General features: G+C 36.3%; 1 protein-coding gene across 1 annotated transcript in view; it reads right to left on the bottom strand.

The window, feature by feature from the left end:
• LOC150092970 (junction-mediating and -regulatory protein-like) overlaps positions 1–5,987 on the bottom strand; it is a 113,220-nt gene extending 107,233 nt beyond the window's left edge. Inside the window, exon 1 of the mRNA XM_090413952.1 lies at positions 5,859–5,987. The gene's annotated coding sequence lies outside the window, so the exon portion shown is untranslated. The remainder of the gene's footprint in view (positions 1–5,858) is intronic.
• Between the last annotated feature and the right edge of the window lie 14,584 nt (positions 5,988–20,571).

Genomic DNA, 20,571 nt, shown 5'->3' with positions numbered 1-20,571 from the left:
TTACCTATACCAATTTGCTGGAGTATGTGGAATAGAAAGGGATGCCAGACATTATCAAATGCTTGAGTAAGGTCTACTGATAGCACTGCCATCGACTGCCAGGATCCTTTCTCTTTACCAGGTGTCTACAGTATACCCTGTCAATGTGCAATGCAGTACTTTGAATGGACAGGACAAACTACCATAATAAGAAAACATAAAAATATATTTGACATGGACAACCAAAAAGTGAACTTGCTAAACATGCCTTAAACAAATACCATTTCATCTGATGGAAAAAGATGAACCTACTACACAGATTTCCAGTTTAAATCACAAACTGTTCGCAGAAGTTGCTACAGAACCCAGTGAACTATAATATATATGACACTTTCATTCTACATAAATTTTGGAGAACCACCCTATCTGCCTGTCAGGATTAATCACAGAAAATTACTGCAGAGTGCATCACTATTGCCATTCATACACATGACTGTCCTTGCTCTAGAACACATTTTAATTTTCAGTCTTCTGATTGTGTATATTCATTATACCTTTGATAATGAGTTGGCAAAACATTGGGTTGCAAATATTTAGTTTATTCAGTAAATTACCTATTTCATTCATGTTTTTTATGTAAAAATATTCCAGAAACATTAACATGCTACTTCCATTATTTATTGTTTTGTGAAGTCCACCTTCCATTCTTTTCATATATCTGAAATATTTCAGCTTTTTTCTGTCAATGCTTTTAAGGAGTCTTAAAGTTCTACATCCATTTGTCCTCCTTTCAGTGTATGCAATCCTCAACAGTCTCATATAATACCAAATCTCAAAAGCATCTATACTTTTTCCAACTTCTTTAGGTTCCAAGTTTCACATACACACCAGATTAGATTAGACTGGTGATTATTATTCTAGTCATTTCTAATTTCTATATTCTGATATCATCATCAAATTCCTGCCATGTACCCTCAAGGGGTGTAGAGGATATGATAGTACTACATGAAAAAAAATTACATCATTACTAACTTCCTATCTACAATTTTCCTCCGAATCAGTCTGTTACTTGTCAAGATTCCAACATTATCAGATCTTATATTTCTATCATCTAAGGCACTTTGTACCGTATCAATCCACCTATATCTTGGTCTTCCTCTGGGTCGTTTTGCTGCCAACCTGGCAGAAAACACTTGTTTTGCTAATCTTTCCTCGCCCATTCTGTTTAAGTGACCATACCACATGAGATTAGCTCTGCTCACGCATTCCTGGATGCTGACAATGTCAAGTTCTTTCCTAATATCCTGGTTTTTAATATGATATTGCCATTGATGCCATCTGTTCACGCCTCTAATCTTTCTCAGGACTCTCATATCTGCGGTCTCTAGTCTTTGGTCAAGTGTTTTACTTCTGACCCAGCTCTCAGATCCATAAGTTAAAATTGGTTTGAACACTGTCTTGTATACAGCTAATTTAGTGTTCCGACTAATTTCTCTCTTATTCCATATGAATTTATTCAATTGACTTCCCACCATACCAGCTTTGCTGATTCTGTTGTCTATTTCTATATTTAATTTACCATCTTCAGTAAAAATCGTGCCTAAGTAGCTGAAATGTTTTACTTGTTCCACAGGTTCTCCATTCACAACACAGTTGACATTTTCAATGATTCTGCCTATTTTCATTGTCTTTGTCTTTTTATTGCTGACATTCATACCATATCTATTACAACAGCTATTCAATTTTGTCAGAGAATCTTGCAGACTTGTAGCAGATCTATTTAGAAGTACAACATCATCTGCATAAAGCAAAGAGCTGACATCAACATCTCCAATTTTGATATCATGTTTAATACCACTTTCCTTCATAATGTGATCCATATAGATTATGAATAACAGAGGGGATAATGTACATCCCTATCTCACACCAGATTTAACATTAAACCATCTTCCTGTACTTCCTTCAATTCTAACTGCTGACTTACAACTCAAATAAAGACTAAGTATTGCTTGATATAATGCCCCATTGACACCATATGACTGCAGCGTATGAACAGCTTCTCTCTTGGCACCTTTTCATATGCCTTTTCCAAATCGACAAAACTTAAATACAGATTTTTGTTATATTCCCATGCTTTCTCGACTATTTGTCGTAAAGTGAAGATCTGATCCTGACAGCCTCTATTTGGCCTGAATTCAGCTTGTTCTTCACCAAGTTTTTCTTCCACAATTCTTCTCAACCGTTTCTCAAGTATACTTGCATAGATCTTGCCAGGAACACTCAGTAGGGAAATACCTTTGTAATTTTCACATTCAGTTTTATTTCCCTTTTTATATATGGGTACTGTGAGAGCTCTACTCCAATCATCGGGAATTCATCCCTCTGTCCAGGCTTTCTGAACTATGCAGTGCAGCCACTGTAAGACTCTTATACCACCAAACTTCAGCATTTCTGGTCGAATATCATCTACTCCTGATGCCTTTCCACATTTCAAGCCTTTGATGGCTTTTTCTACTTCAAGTATGGATATGTATTCCTGACTGCATGCCTGGTCAGTGTTTTTTACCACTGTGCTATCATCACTGCTTGTTTCATTTAGCAGTTTTTCAAAGTAATTACTCCATGCTTCAAGGATATCTTTTTCTCCCGTTTTCATGTCACCTTTATCATCTCTAATTCCTTTTACATCACTCTTTCCTCCATTCCTTAGCTTCTTCCCCAGAATATTTTGCCACCTTCTTGATATTTATTTTCTATATTCTTGCCAAAGTCCTCCCATGACTTTTGTTAAGCTAGTTTTATACAGTGTTTAGCATTCTTGCATTTGTCTCTATATTCTCTAAGAGCACTAGTTGACTTATTTGACAGGAACGTTTGATATGTTCTTTGCCTTCACTGCCTCTTTAACTTCCTGTGTCCACCAGGGAGTTCTGATTTTTTTATCCTTACAGACAACCTCACCACATGCCTCTCTGGCAGAATCAATCAATGTTTTCTTCAGAGTTTGCCACTGAATCTCCAAGGTTTGATTCCTGTTCTCAAACTCTTTCATTTTCTTTTCATAGTTTACAGTTTACATCTGAGAGCTGCTCAACTTTTATTTGCTTTAAAACTTTCTTACATGTTATTCTTTTCAATATGAAATTCAATTTTATCCTGCTCAAGACTAAATGGTGATCACTTCCAATTTCAAATCCTCTGTACACTCTGGGGTCCTGCACCAGGGAGAAAACATAACTATCAACAATAACATAGTCAATGAGACTTTTCTTATTCCTAGCCTCTTCTCTCCATGTAAATTTGTGCACATTTTTATGTTGGAACATGGTGTTAGTAATAACCCGTCCATGTCCTGAGCAGAAATCCAACAGATATTTGCATTTTTATTAGCTTTGCTCTTTTCTCCAAATTTTCCCAAAATATTTTTGTATGTCTCACAATCATTTCCTACTCTGCTATTTAGATCCCCAACAAGGACCAACTTTTCATTTTTCATTGTGTCAGTTGCTTTTTCTAAAGCCTCAAAAAATTCCTCCACTTCTACCTTAGTAGAACCTTCTGTGGGAGCATAGGCAGAAATAAGTCTCATTATCCAGTTCCCCATTCTCATATTTGCCCACATAACTCTACTTGAGACTGACTGCCATTCAAGAAGATTAGCCTCATATTTTGCCACAAAATATGCCAGGTCATGCCTGGGGAGGGAGTTCAATTAGTGGTATGCAGGAGGCACTGTTGAGGCCACATTATGGCAAAGAGACTGGTTGTTCTGTGTATGGTGTTATGTTCAAGAAAATCTCATCTCGGTGCATGTCCCCGATCTATCCTTCCATCTAACCATAAATGAACTCAATGAATCACACAAACAATGACAGTAGTAATGATGCAACAAGAAAAAAAAATTTCCCTCAAAAACTAATCCCTATAAAAAAAGATCAAATCATAACATACAAATCATGCCAGAATCTCCACAATAAAAACCATTTTCATATCCACTTCACTAACATTTGCAGCATAAACACCAAGATCAATGACATTTGCCACCACATAATCATCCAAGACCTGACTTCTTATTCTTGACAGAAACCCAAATTGCAGTTAAATCCTTTACTGTCAATCCCCCTTCAATATTCATATTATACACTTCAGGATTCCTTTTGCCACAAGTGCCACCTGTGCCTTTGTGAGATCTGATAATGCTTGACAAAGAATGGCTAATTTAGAATCTCCTGCTTTTAACCTCCTCTGACGCACAGTTTCCTTGCTTCATTCACAAGGTTTCCTGCTGCATTTACTGGTCTCCAAATTCCAAAAACCACTGACCTCTTCATGAAACTAATATCTTCAATCCAGCTACCCATTTATTGAGGTCATCTTTCTAGGTGACTATTGCAAATATCCACAATTTCAACATCAATAACTAAGCTGCATGAGATGTGGAAGTCTTTGCTATATACACAATGATCTAATGTAAATCATACATCTAACTACCTGAATTCCTGATAACCTTCTTTGTTCTCCCAATACTCTTCATCCTTTTTTAATCAGTTCTCCTTCCAGATATACAATACAGGTCATCTCTCCTCTTGGTAATTCACCCATCTGAATTACTGTCTTCTCCCTCACAGAATTCCCTTCTCCAACCACTCAACCTCATGTCCTTTTGCACTGCAAAGGACACGAGGTCAAGAGCGCTGAGATATTTCCTCTCACAAAAAAGATCTCAGCTCACCTACCTTTTACTGTGAGTAATACACAAATCACCAGAAAGGGTCAGATCTTTCTGCTTGGATTAACATTTACCTCTGACCTGTCCTGGCATAAACGTATCGATCAATAGTTATGGGGGGGGGGGGGATAAGACAGACTTCGAATTATGGCTAATCTGCTTGTCTGGATTTGTGATCAAGGTTTGTTGATTAAGAACTGGATTGATAACAGCAGAATTCTCTTTGATGGACACCGTGGAGTCACCTTTATGTAAAGAAACTATCTTGCTCTCCTTCCACTTCCTTGAAATCCCTTTTTCAACAATCTGGTCAGTTTCAGTACTAGAGAGAAAATGCAACTGAACCTGCCTGCTAGTTGTATTGCACTTTCTTATAATACACAAGCAGTGCACATTACAAGGATAAGCCATACTTATATAGAGATTTTGCAATAATCTTAGCACTATTAAATCGCATTATCTCCACTTAGATGACACTCTTGCAGACTTTAAAAATTTAAATGACTTAACTAGACTTTATAAATAGCAACAATACAGGAATGCTTTCTACAGTTCTTAACATACAGAAAAATAAATAAAAAATTAAAAGAAAGTGGTGTTGAATACCCAAGACCTATATGCTAGTGAACAACTGGCCTTCATCTCTTGATGTTTATAAAAACGTATTTAAATAATCAAAATTACGGTAAAAATTAATATAAAGATAAGAAAAACATGTAAAAATATGCAATTGGTGAAACATATCTATTCAGTCATAATATTTAACTAAATAAAAAATTTAATATACGGGAATAAATAAGTCCTTTTTTGGCTTTATTGCAATTGACAAAGTTCACTGTATGCACAAATATGCCTGTTTACTAAAAACAAATATCATACACTATTATCATTATGCTTTTAAAATAACGTATTACTTGACTGTAAGACAATAAAAAAATAATTATCGATAGGTGACAGTTTGAATTGCAAAGTAAATATTTAATACAATAAAAAGTTCCAAATGTTTTTTTTTTCTTTTTCCTTCAAGCCACGAAATGTAATTTATACTAAATATTAATCAAAATACTACTATTGGAGTTTTAATTTTTTTTTTCACTGAAGTTTTAAATCTCGATTAACTACACCTCAGTAAAATTAAATCAACACATACCACTTGGTACTACCCAACGTAACTTAAATTGGACAAATAACCAACTGTATACCGCACAAACACTTTTTTACTATGTCATAATCATTTCTGGTTAGCGGTTTTGCATACGCGGGTACCAAACAACTCACGGCTTCACGACCTCGTGACTACAATCAGCTGCAACGAGGACAGATTACGGCTGGCGTAAGAAAATGATCAAGTTGAGATAAGTAACTTTGATGACTTTTTTTTTTTTTTTTTGTGTCTTAAGTATTAGAATATGTATATAACTCGAACTAATTACTAGCTGTTTAGGATCCATATGCACATAATGTCACACTTTTTAGGAAAAATAAAATCTGATAAAATAAAATATGACGGTGCAGTGCATATTTAAAACAGTGCCATGGCGCAGAAGCGGTAGCATTTTTTAAAGAAGAAATTTGAATTATTTGAAACAGAAACGTAACACTTTAACGCAATTTCGAAATAAAGTAAAATAAATAATTCAAACAGCACTGAATATAATCATCGATGATCTTAGGATTTCAAATATGCTAGTTTTATATATCAAAAGAAACGATATCCACGCTACCATTTAGTGGTATTACGCTAAGAGTACTAGACAACTCGTTAGAAATAAACTGAGCTTGAAATTAAAGACAAAATTTCATGCAATTACGTAAAAACATTGTCACAAATATATCCTGTCGCTGTAGTAGCGTACTAATATGTATCAGTCTAGAAAATTAAGCTCGTGTTTCATTAATGGCACAGTGAAGCTCTTCCCTATATATTGGGTACAGCCTCCTATCTACCCCTTCGATGATCCCATAATTAATCTTCGACTTAAATGCGGGTTAGTTCCGAAAACTAAATTAACTTGAATTTTATGTAAGTCCGATTTAACATCCTCACTGGTGGGTAGAAGAGATAGTGTGTTGGGTATGGTGGAGAAGAGTGTCCTCCCACGATGAGCCCTTGGACTCTGTGGAGGCGTCACGTAGTAGCAGTAATAATAATAATCTTCTATTGCTTACGAGTTTATAGGTTTCCAGTACGTGTATGCTGCCGTAGTGTGTTAACATGTTTTAAAGGTTAATTCTGGTAGTGTCATTCACTTTGGTGGATTGAGTGGTGAAGATGGAGAGTTGTAGAGTAGGTACCCTCCCTCGATGAGTCTTTGGACTCCTTGGAGGTGTCGCATAATAATAATAATAATAATAATAATAATAATATAAATTTTAATTTGTCTTTTTATGCAGTTATCAAGAGATGACTGAACAGTTTTCACGTTCATCTCTAGATCAATTTTGGATCGTTTACACTAAAAATAAAAATCCTCTAACGCCTTTTATTCCCCATTGGGAATAGGCGAGGCCGTTTCAGCCATATTGAGAGACTGATACAGACTGCGAGACAGTCAGTCAATCTCCACTGTAGCTAATCACAGAAAGCTGGCCCAAGACTATTACTAATTTTAAAAGGCATCATGTGAACAGAGGAGGAAACTTGCCGCCATTTCGTGGTCCCTAATTCTAAAGTAATCTATTGTTGTCTGAAATTGTGTGGGTTCTACTGTTGATTTTCTTGGGACGAAAAACCCGAGTTTCCGAGAAGAAAAAAAAAAACTTCTTGCTCGTTAATGCAGCGATTAACTAACTCAGGAGTCATTCGAAAAAAAGGCTTCGAAAAAGTCTCTCGCTCAGATTCTTTCCAGCCACTTTCTCATAGACAGTCAGTTTCTGCATTGTATCTTTTCTATAGATACTGTATTTTCGTGGTTGCTGCTAATCAAAACTATCATCCATTATTATCCCTAGTTCTTTTAAACTGACAGGAATAAGAGAACTAGCTGCTCGACATCCCTTTGCAACTGATCTGCAGACTCGCTGGACGTGTCGTTCAAAGTTTTCTTTTATTCAATTTACCCCGGTTATGTAGAACAGCATTCGCCAGAAGAATTTCCCTATGAGTGGATGTGGCGTTTGCACACCATGGTGCTTGACCGCATGAAGGAACGCTTGATTTCAAATCAACTGGAGGAAATTTTTCTAAGCCTTTTTTCGACCGGTTCACAAGTTAGTCGATCTCTGGCACGTGCAAGCGAGTTTTTTCTCCCAGAAACTCTGGTTTTTCGTCTTGTAAACTCCAGAAAATCGACCGTAGAACCACACTATTTTTCAGAGATTAAATATATTGTGTTAGGGTTAGGGACTACGAGATGGCGGCACTTGTTGAGCCGCCACTTCACTGCGTGCCGCTTAATTAGTAATAGTCTTGGACCAGCAATCTCTGATTGGGTCAAAAGTCTCCAAAAGTTAGATCGGGCTAAAACGGCCTCGCCTGCTCCCTATACGGGATTAAAAAGGCATTAGCTGATTTCTTTTTTTTTTGTTCACTTTGCTGTGAATTTTGCGGCATTTATTTGCTATAGGTCTTGTGGCTTCTCCTATCTGGAGTGATATAGATATACTTAAAAATATATTGTTATTAATGAAACTATCAATAATGATATTCTTAAGTGTTTTATTCTTCACCAGCAGTCACTTGCAAAAGAGCATTTTTTTATGTGACTCCCATCTTAGAGAAGTTAAGAAGGGGATACATTAGTATGGTGGGTGGGCTATGGACTAAGGTTATGTATATATAAATTTTAGCTACTTCAGGCCTCTGAAAGACGAAGTAATGGTGTCAGCCTCACCCTTGGGCAATTAAATTCATCTGAACTAACTACTAATCTCAGTTAAATCCATCTCACCACACTTCTTACAACAAAGAATATATTTTTTGTCAAGCATTACTTCAAAGCCGAATGTAGAAACTCTGAGAGTTTCGTAAAAATAAGTTGACCAGAGAGTTTCAGGGAATACGCCCGCCGGCATTTACGAGTCACCCTAGAAAACATGCACGCTGCCCAGCCGTTCATATATTCGCTTTCTAATTTGGTTCTTTTAAGTTTTCACTGGCCTAGCAGCTGTTTCAAAGTGGTTGGTTATCGTCAGAGACCAGGTAGAAGCCATAAGAGAACAAAAACTTTCTTTCAATACTAAAGAACACTCGAAACGCCGGAGAGGTGTATTTTTCGTAAGCAAACTCTCGGTCGGTGCGTAAAAGTATTTACTAAAATAAAGAGCCAAAAGGCTGCAGTTCGACGATGCAAAAATGATAACAATCAAGCGCGCTAGGGCGACTCGTAAATTCCGGCGTGCGTATTCCCGTAAGCTTTCTGGTCAACTGATTTTTACGAAACTAATAGTTTCTACATTCGGCTTTGAAAAAATGCTGGATCTAATATACACTTGATTTTTATAATTTTTGCACCGCCGAACTGCAGCCTTTTGGCTCTTTATTTTAGTAAATATTTTTTGTCTGTTAAATTCACCGTTTTATGAGTGGTTTGCACATTACATGCAATATAAAACTCTGTCGTTTCTTTACGATATATAGACAGGGCAGTTTTTTAGAGTTTTTTCCTTCCGAAAAAATCGAGTTTTCATTCCATAGAACAAACTGAATAGAGGATACAGTAAAACCCTTTTTTTACACTTTTCAGAGGACTAATGGAAAAAAGTGTAAATAACAGGAAATGTAAAAAAACATTAAAGAAAGGCTAAAAGATGACCTACTGCTAGTATGCGAGTCTACATACTAGATTACAAAATTTAATAACTGAAAATAAATGAATTTACAATTACTTGCATTTATCTATTTAAAAAAATCTTTAATTGTTGATTCTTTTTGCTTTTCGTTTTTTTTTTTTTTTTTGACGTAGCGCCAGATTGCTTTGCATTGAGTTCAATGCTTGACCTGTTTTTTACTATCGTGTTCAAAGTGGACACGGAGAGTCCAAGATCTTTTGCAAAATGCACACGTGTTCCGGCATGCCAATCATACACGTCGCAGAATTGCCATCTTTTCTTCTACCGAAATATATTTTCTGTCTTTTTTTTTTCTCCATGTTACTAACATGGATCATCCACCACCGCAACTTGAAAGCAACTTTCACAGGCTAAATTACGTAGCAGAAATTCTGCAATATCAATTCGTAGTGTGATTGAAAAATCACGGTATCGCTCAGCACTACATTACTGCTGTAAGCATGCAAGTCACCGTGATGGCGGAAACCAAACTACAGCCGAAGGCAACGCCATCTGGGAACAGAAATGAGCAGATTTTCACAGAAATCGATTCGAAAATCAGTATTGCCACCCGAGAAAAAAACGTAAATCACGGGAAACAACGTCCACATCAAGTTGATAATGGCCGGGAAACAAATATATTGTAAGAATAGGCCTTAAGACGGGACCAACGGAAAATGACGTAAATGGCAGGAAAACGTAAATTGCAGGAACGTAAAAACGTGGTTTTACTGTATATACGAGTAGATTAACCTCATAGCCTTAGTTGCTTCATAAATCAAAAAACAACAGAACTCAACTTCAATTGAAAAACTTTATTTTCTAATATCTAATAAGATTTGAACAAAGGTTTAATCCAATTAAAGCTTCATGGTCCATTGCATTATGGATATGCTATATTCCTTTATATGTATATTTCCTATATTCACATTTCAGGTATCTTACAGCGACAAGCAGATTTTTTTTCAGCATTTCAGTACCGAATTTCTTATTGCAATGAAAACAAAACAACAACAAAAATGGTTTGTTATTATTTTTAAACTACCTTTAGAAAACAAACTTTCCACTTCTATTTATTTCCCCAAAGGGAGTAGGTAGCGCCTATTTTTGCTATCATCGCGAGGCCCTAAATCAGAGAGTTCAAAAGAATGAGAAGAATAAGTAAGTATGCTAGATTGATGGTGAAGAAGAGAGTGAGACTGACGGTAAGATAACGAGCATCACTAATGGTAAGAAAGGGTGTGCGACTGACGGAAAATATCGAGAGTGAACGATAGCGAGAAGGTAATTCAGAACTTGAAAGCAGAATTGATGAAGATGAGGTAAGAGAGAGAGAGAGAGAGAGAGAGCACATGCAAAATGAAATGAAGTGTAGATATGTATGGAAGACTGAAGAAAAATGGGATGAAAGATGGCTAAATGAAAAAGGTAACGATTAATTTGCAAGTGACATTGTATGCAATTTCTGTTATTTTAGAAGTGTGGGCTAAAAAAATAAAAGGATTCACATGGTTTGTTTTTCTGGAAGTAATTGGTAGGTGTAATAGAAAATAATTTGTTTGGAAAGTAGGAGAATGTGAGAATGGTTGTCATCAGGGGGTTGCAAATGTGAGTAAAAGATGATACTGTGGTACGAAAGATAGTGTGTTGTCCGGGTATGACAGTAATAAGTTCAGATGGAGAGAAATAATGATGAATGGTATGTTTGCAGAGATGTGCGAGGAGAAAAGAGTGCAGTTTTGAATATGGGATATGAGCTTTAGTGATGAATAGAAGTGATGGACTGCATTTAAATAGTTTTTGGTCAGTCCTCTGGAGAGGCTGTTGTTAGAAGGAAGACAGCAACAGCCTATACTGCAGAGAATATAGTGCAGGATCGATTAGAAGAGTGTACTTATAAATGTGAAAGTGAAAAGCATGGGAGACGAGAGATATGGAGTGGAAGACAGAAGTAGAGGGGATCAGGATGCAAAGAAGGGAAATTCAGCATGAGAACGGTGGATTCTGGAAGTGAGCAGACAAGAAAGGAAAGAAAAAGAGTGGAGTGCGAAGGAGTGAACTGTATAAGAAAATTAGCCAAGCAAATGAGAAAAAGAAGAATATTATAGATCACGGATGAGCAATCCGCGGGCCGCATGTGGCCCTCCAACTACTAACCTGCGGCTCCCGGAAACGTTGCACTTCATTAGCTAAAGCATAAAAATTTTAGCAACGGCACAATGTGTTATCAGTATGAAGCATGCATTAATCGCATTAAGAGATCACGTGGAAAATGTTTACTCGCGACGATAGTTCCTACGATTGTGCCATTCGTCTTTGCATTTTCAGTCGCGCACGAGCACGACTTTAACGATATATGCAAATAGTTGCATTATTCTTCAATAAACTTATTGATATGAGTTCTTTCAAAAAATAAACAAATTATATAAATTTATAACGGTAATATAATTTTTTCTTTTAAAAATTTGCGGCTTTACAAAATTTTTTTCTTATAAAAAATTAAATAAATCAGCTAATGCCTTTTATTTCCTTATAGGGAGTAGGCGAGGCCTTTATATCCTATCTAGGTTTTGAAGACTGAGTGGGCAGTTCAATCTCCACCGGTAGCCAATCAGAGATAGCTGGCCCATGTCTATCACTAATTATAGCAGTCACCAATGAAGAGGCTGGCGAACAAGTGCTGCCATTCTTGGTACCTAACCCTAACAAGATATGTTACTGTCTAAAATAATGTGGGTACCACGGTCGATTTTCTTGAGTTTATGGGATGAAAAACCCAAGTTTCCGGGAGAAAAAACCCGCTTGCCCGTGCCAGAGATCGACTAACTCGGGAACCGCTCGAAGAAAGGCTTAGAAAAAGTTCCTCCAGTCGGCGACTAGACTTGAACTTATGTCAAACTTCGAGCGACCAAGTGCAGAGGACGCAAGCACCACTTCCACTGAGCTACACAGACCTATGAATCCTGTGTTTAATCAATCAGTTCAAAATCTAGAAAACGCAAAGTTGAAAACGAAAGTTCTCAACTTTGCGCTTTTCTGTTCGCAAGGAATATAACATCAACAGGCATTATAAAATTAAACATTCTTCAAAATTTGACAATTTGCAAGGACAGTTGTGCAAAGACAAAGTGAATCAACTCCAAATAAAAAAATCTTAAACAACGGCAAAATGTATTTAGAGTTGCTTCATTAACCGCAGATACTGCAGTTCGTGTAAGTTACATTGTTAGTCAAATTTTGGCAAAGAACATTTCTTGGCTTTGGATGAAAGTTGTGATATTAGTGATACGGCACAACTTGCTGTCTTTTTGAGGGGAACAGATTCTAGTTTTAACATCGCCGAAGAATTTGCATCTTTAGTTCCATTGAAAGGAACTACTACCAGAAAATATATATGCAGGGAACTGAAAACTGTTCTTAATCTATTAAATATCCCAGCAGAAAAGATCATCAGTATAACAACAGATGGAGTCTGAGCCATGTCTAGTTTGAATGTTGGTCTGTCGGGATTATTATCCAGAGACATAAAAAGATTAACAGGACGAGAAATAATTATTTCACACTGAATTTTGTAGCAAGAAAATTTGAGTGCAAAAGTTTTGAAAATGTCCGGTGTTGTTCCATCATCATCAAACTTGTAAATTCTGTTAGATCTCCAGGACTGAATCATCGCGAATTTAAGGAATTTTTGAGATATATGGAAAGCGAATATGGCGATATCCTTTTTAACACCAAGGTTAGATGGTTAATTCGCCGTACAATGCTTAAGCGTATGTACGATTTGAAGAACGAACGAAATTTAGTTATTCTTGGAGATGAAAGACAACCCGTTTCCAGAATTTAATGACAAGGATTGGATGTGCGAGTTTGCATTTTTCGTTGACATTACTCACCATTTGAACAAATTAAGTGTAAATCTTCAAGAACAGAACAAACTCATTAATGAAAGGTTCGAGAAAATAAAAGCCTTTTAAAATAAACTAAAAATGTGTAGCTCAGTGGATGTGGCGTTTGCCAATCACGGCGCTTGGCCGCACGAAGGAAAACTTGGTTTCGAGTCTAGTCGGCGACTAGAGGAAATTTTTCTAAGCCTTTTTTCGACCGGTTCCCGAGTTAGTCGATCTCTGGCACGGGCAAGCAGGTTTTTCCTCCCGGAAACTCGGGTTTTTCGTCCTGTAAAACTCAAGAAAATCGACCGTAGAACCCACATTATTTCAGACATTAAATATATTGTGTTAGGGTTAGGGACCACGAGATGGCGGCACATTTGAGCCGTCTCTCTTCACGGAGTACCGCTTCATTAGTGATAGCCTTGGGCCATCTATCTCTGATTGGTACCAGTGGAGATTGAACTGCCCACTCAGTCTCCAAAAGTTAGATAAGGCTAAATGGCCTCGCATACTCCCCGTATACGGGAATAAAAAGGCGTTAGCTGATTAAAAATTTCGAATCGGCAACTGGAATCTAATAATATGGGTCATTTTCCAATTTTGAGAAAAGAAAATCCACTGAAACGAAAAAAAGCAAGGAAATACAGAGACTACAAGAAGAATTCAGTTCACGGTTCAAAAACTTACGCGCGAAAATGAAACTAATCTTGATATTTTTTCATTACCCTTTAATATAGGCGTTGAAAAGATTTCCAAAGAATTCCAAATGGAAATAATTGATTTGCAAAACACCACTGAACTAAGAAATAAGTTTCAAAATGTTAGTTTTATTGACTTTTATAACAGTTCCTTTCCAACGGATAAATTTCCATTGCTGGCTACCCATTCCAGGCAAATAATGAGTTTATTTGGTAGTACTTATCTGTGTGAACAACTCTTTTCGAAAATGAAAATTGTAAAAAATGATCATCGAAATCACCTTGATGACAAACGATGATAAAAAATTGTATTAGAGTCGCAATTTCAAACATACTTTCCAATATTGAAAAGCTTGTTGATGAGAAACAGAGCCAAATATTTCATTAATTTAATTTCAGCAGCTATTTAATTTATTTTGATTAAAAAGTGTGTACATACACTTGCGTATATATTGAAAGTATTACTAATAAAAAGTAAATCAAATTAAAAAAAACATTTTTTTCATTGTAAATCTATGTCGAAAATAACAAATTTCACCCCATGAATTAAAATCTTTTGATTAATATATTAAAGTATTTAATATTGTGTTCGTTGCGGCCCGTAAGGAATATTACGTTTTCAATTGTAGCCCACTGGAGAACAAAGGTTCTCCAGTGGGAACATCACTGTTATAGATGAATTTAATTACGGTAATATGGATTGGAATGAAGGATAGCATCCAGAAATAAAGAGAATGAATTTTTCGAGTTTTTGAGAGACGACCTTATAAGAGAGACCTTATATGAGGGACGATCTTGTTTGGATTTTATAATCTCAGAGGAGGTTATTATAAATGAGATTTCAAATCCCCCTTCAGTTGAAGACATGACCATGAAGTGATTATATGGGTTGTGGTGAGCTTGTATCGAATCTTTTTGCGAGAAAAGGATATGTGGAACTACAAGGCTGGTGATTAAGAAATTCTTAGGAGAAAGCTTTTAACTACATCATAGAATGAAGAATTGGGGGAAATTAGATTAATACTGCTTGAATTATCTAGTGGAAGCAACGTGTAAATGTATTCCAAAGGCCAGAAGATCAAATAATCAAATAAGTTAGGAGTAAAATGAACGAACAGGTTAAGCATCTAGAGGAAGAAGGCATTATGGAGATGACGTGAAATGCAATAATCGGTAGCATGGGTAGTACAAAGGAAAAGTAAGGAAGGTGATTCACCGGGTAAGGACGGTTAGTGCATTAGGATCAGCTAAGTGCAGTATGATGATCACTTAGCTAATGAGGCCAAAAATTTCAGCGAGAGCTTTCGATTTATATCTATCAGAAGAAAGGATGATAATAGTGAATGAAAAATGGTAGAACGATAACCTAACCACTCCGGAGGATATAGTTAAGGTATTAAATGAGCAGCTCATAAAGGTATTATCTGAATGTGACATCACGCAGAGCCTTGATTGCAGTGGCAAGGGAGAAGAATGAGAGAGATTGATTGCGAGTGAGCAGAAGGTATATGGGAAATTGAATAAAATTCATGTTAATTAGGCTTGGGACTTGGTGGTATATCACTGTGTTTGAAGGAATGTGCTAGGAAATTGATATTTGCATTGCCTTATTTGTTTAATATGAATCTTACATTGGACTAAATTCCAAAGGAATACAAGGAAAGCAAAATTGTCCAAAGGAGAGATGACAAGTGTTAAGCTTCGAATCATAGTCAGTCTGTGTGTCTGGACTTGAGTTTGAATTTTCGAGTATTAGTTTCACAACTGTAGCATTCTCTCTGATGGGCAGCATGCGTTTGTTAAAGGAAGATTAGGTTTAAGTAATATATATTTATAACATTCTGCTATACTTATATACAGATTGACAGAGTGTCACTTATAAACTTGTTAATTAACTGGAAATGAATGGTGCGTTGGATTCGTCATCTCACAGGTATTAGCAACATCCCAGAAGAGAAAGCCACTAGTAGTGTGCCCCCAGAATCTGCTTTGAGCTCATTGTTGCTTAAACTTGTATGTTAAAGATATTGGGAGAGAGGTTTGAAGGAACATGTAGTTGCTTTTAGATGATGCAAATTTGGGAAGAACTATGAGGATTCGAGTGGATGTTATAGCGTTATAAAATATCTGAATACCTCAGTGCATGGAAAAATGAGTAGCGTTGCTAGTTTAATGAGAGTAAGCCACTCTCATAGAGAAGAGGTAGGGTTTTTATTTTTACTTCGTGAAACTCGAGTTTTCATTCCTAAATAGACAAACCGATCAAAAGCATATACATGCAGTTAAACATTATACACAGAGATAATCTTACTTGCTTTGGCCATAACTGCATATAGCCAGTAGCCATTTAATGGTCGATTTTACTGGTCTGCATCAAAGACCAGCTAATTCCGAAATCTAAAAAAAAAAAAAAAAAAAAAACCTTCAAAACAGTTAGTGAAATTTAAAGACTAGAATAAAACATATAGTATCTTTCTTCTGTGGTATGTAGCATTAATAAAACAGAAGAAACATTATTATAACATTATTATTATTAAAAAAAATCAGCTAACGCCTTTTTATTCCCGTATAGGGAGTAGGCGAGGCCGTTTAGCCCTATCTAACTTTTGGAGACTGAGAGGGCAGTTGAATCTCTACTGGTGCCCAATCAGAGATAACTGGCCCAAGGCTACTAATTAAGCGGCACACAGTGAAGAGAGAAGGTTCAACAAGTGCCGCTATCTCGTGGTCCTCCTTGCCCGTGCCAGAGATCGACTAACTCGGGAACCGGTCGAAAAAAGGCTTAGAAAAATTTACTCTAGTCGACGACTAGATTCGAAACAAAGTCTTCCTTCGTGCGGTCAAGCGCCGTGGTATGCAAACGCCACATCCACTGAGCTACACAGGATCATTATTATTATTATAACTTACTATAAATATAATAATAATAATAATAATATTATTATTATTATAACTTACATACTATAAATGCTGTTAAAAAATGTAACCTTATCCAACTGCAAACTATAAATTACCATCCATAGTAACTATTATTAACGCATTTTAGAATACAAAAAACTGAAAACTTTGTATGAAATTCACTGAAAAAAAAATATATATATATATATGTAATATGTAAATATATGTAAATATGTGTATATATGTAAATACTCTGTAAGATGATAAATAAAATGTTATTACAGAATTAAAAAAATAAATAAAAATTATTTATTTATTTATTATTATTATTATTAAAATTATTATTATTATTATTATCAAACCTCCAAGGAGTCCAGGACTCATCGAGAGAGATTATAGATCACCCAAACCAGCTGTCATACCTTCCCTTAAATTCATTCATCTTACTTTTCTGGTTGGCGCTTTATATATTTCATAACTCCCTCACTCTTATTCTCTCGATATTCTTTCCACCTTCCTTTTGTGAATCTCTTAATAAGGTTGGACATACGTTTCACTCCGAGCTTATTTATTCTTCGAACTCTAGGGATACATTCAAATAACGTCTCATTTAAGCACTCTTTTCAAAGATTCTTATGGTTTAATGACATTTTTCTCATTCAGTAACTAATACCATTGGATCAAAGATAGTATTCTCCTAAGCTAATCATAATTTTCATCTTTGTAGTTTAGCATGTAGCACCAAGAAAGCACAACATGATCACTGTCACCAACTGGTGGTAAAATAGTCATATCCTTAATAGAGAACTATTCTGACGCTATGAACAAACCTAACACTTTTTGGCCTCAAGTTTCTTCTCTCACATGTTGCTTGAGGAAGTTGTCTCGCAACAATTCAATAAATTCAATGTTTGGATAATTAAAGATTGGCGGTTCCCCCCTCTCAAACAGCTGAACAGACCCGTGCAATCACCAGCCATAATGCACTGCCCAAAATAGCCATAAACTTCTGCTGTAATTACAAAACACCCCAGCCCTCTTTTAAACTTTTTCATTTTGACCAGTTGATGAATTCATCAATTCTCTATTCATCAGATTGTGTGGTATTTGAAGGAATGAATTGTCGGTTACTATCATTGCAGAATATTGACTGTTCATATAAGAAAAATAAAAATCAAATTATTATTTTTACAGCTATTTTGCCTGCTTTTGTTTAGGAGTGCCCCTGTTTTAATGTCATTGTCATTTTAATGTCATTTTTACTCAAGAATTCTTTGGGCATTGCAGATATATTTTAGAAACAAATATATGTAGCATAATAGAAGAAAATTCGCATATCTTTTCTTGGATGTTGTTGCCTGTCTTCTTTCTGCGGTGTGCATACTTCTGCTGTTATGGTGTTGAAAGGGGAGTGGAGGGGCCTCAGGCAATGTGGGAGAATTAATTTTGAAAAACCCGGGTTTTTTTTTGCATAATATATACATATATTATTTTTAAGGGTGGGCGGAGCGCTTTTTTTGTAGGGTGGGAAAAAGATGAATAAAGGGAGCTGAAAATAGCAACTGTTTTCTACAGGAAGGGGAAGAGTTTATGGGAATAAGGGGCAGGGGAGGGGGGTTGACGGGGTGCGAGAGCCGTTTCGACCGTGTGGGTCATCGTCTGAACTCATGGAGGAAGTGAATGCTATGTCGTGTCGGCTTGGTGTGTTTCTGCCTAAAAATCAAATGTTTTTGATGATTTCGAGGAAAATAAAACAATTAAATGTTTCTGATGCATTCGTAGCGTGTTTTTTTTTTTTTTTTTTGCTGCAGTCTTTTATCAAGAAGTTTGGTTATGGGATGGTTAATAGTTCGTTCAAAAACCTGCATCCATGGACTTATCAGTGAAGAATGGTTTATTTATTGCATTCACTGCATCACTAACGTCCATCCAAAAGAAATGCATCTGGCCATTTTGACAAAATTATTATTACTGTTGTTGGCGTTGTACGGACACCTCCATGGAGTCCGATGGCTCATCACAGGAGACCCAAACTATCCCTACAATTTATCATACCTCTTTTCGAATCAATTAACAGACAAAGCAATCACAACTGACTCTGACAACCTATTCCATTCATTCACAATTCTCTCTCTTTTAAGTAACTTAAATGCCTATGTCATGTTCCCTCTTTCTCACCTTTACGCCAACTTCTGCAGTCCACCACACCTTTAATCTGTACTCATAGGGAGCATTCCACAGACTACCCACTATCTTGATCAGTCGTCTCTGAATCGTCTGCGCTATTTCCTCATCCCCAAGAAACCCAGAGACCTTACTATCAAAGTCTTATAGAGGAAAAGCAACTTCTTTATCTCTACTTGTTAGTATGTTGTTCAATAGCCTTGGCAACCTTAGCAATATACTCTAAACTTCAACTCTGTTTACCATCGTCCCCAAATCCCTAGCTTCATCGATTTTCTGGCGAACAGTTCCATCGATGTATAAGCAGCTTATGATCGATTTATTCCAAAATGCATGAGTTTACATTTCTCCACATTAAACTGATACACATATTTTGCCCATACCGATGCCCTATTTAAATCATCCTTCAAGTTTTCCGCATCACCTTGATTGACCATTGCTCTGTTCAATTTTGCACCATCAGAAAACAACTGAATATTGCAACAAATTAAACAGTAGTGATCACAGCGCAGAACCTTGCAGCACACCACTAGTCACCTGCTTCTCGTCAAGTTTTTCCGCCATGTACCACTTTTTTTTATTTGTCCATCAGCTACCCTCTTATCTAAATAGCCAGTGTCATATCCATCCCTTTTTGTTCTAAATTGCGTAACAGAGTTCCATGTGGTATTTTGCCGAATTCCTTTGCAAAACCCAGTCATTATTCTCAATGAAAATATAATAGTCATTAATATGATTTGATTGTTCGTGCCATAACATTAGGAAAGCGGAAGATATTTCAATGCACCCATAATCCATTGAACACAACAGCTGAAACACACACACACAAGCAAGCAAGCAAGCAATCCCTGATTTTATCTTGATCACGAATGTTACTTCCAACATAAAATTCGTAGTGTTTGATCAAAGGTGTGAAATTTTGTCTCTGAATTTCATTATAGATTCTCCACACACCTAACAGAAGATGTGCGGACGGTTCACATTTGAGACATTGTGATTCTTTATATAGCTACTATAACAAAAGTGCACATCAATTTCAGAACAAATGAAACCAAACAATTGATTTCACAAATATAGAACATGCCATTGACATCTCTTAGACCAAGACAGTGTTTCCCAACGTGGGGCGTACGCCCCCACAGGGGAGCAATTTGAATATTTTGGAGCCAATTAGAAAATGATGTTGCATTCGTCACCTCATCACCGATGTACTCAAAAAACTCACCATTGTCGGCGATAAATTGTCGATATTGCAACCCTGACTTTCCGAGAAAAAAAGCTGGCATGACTAGTACAGCAGTCAACATAAATAAAGAACTCTCAGAAAAGCAAAATGACGTGTCTATCAGAACGTTATTCAACATAAAAGGAACAGAAATGAAATGCCGAAATTCAACTAGTTTTGCAAAAAAAAAAAAAACTA

Source organism: Typopeltis vanoorti, chromosome 24, assembly GCF_054136105.1.
Source record: "Typopeltis vanoorti isolate ZY-2024b chromosome 24, IOZ_Tvanoo_1.0, whole genome shotgun sequence".
NCBI lineage: Eukaryota > Metazoa > Arthropoda > Arachnida > Uropygi > Thelyphonidae > Typopeltis > Typopeltis vanoorti.
Note: the sequence above shows the minus strand (reverse complement) of the source record. Positions and strands in the feature narration are given on the sequence as shown.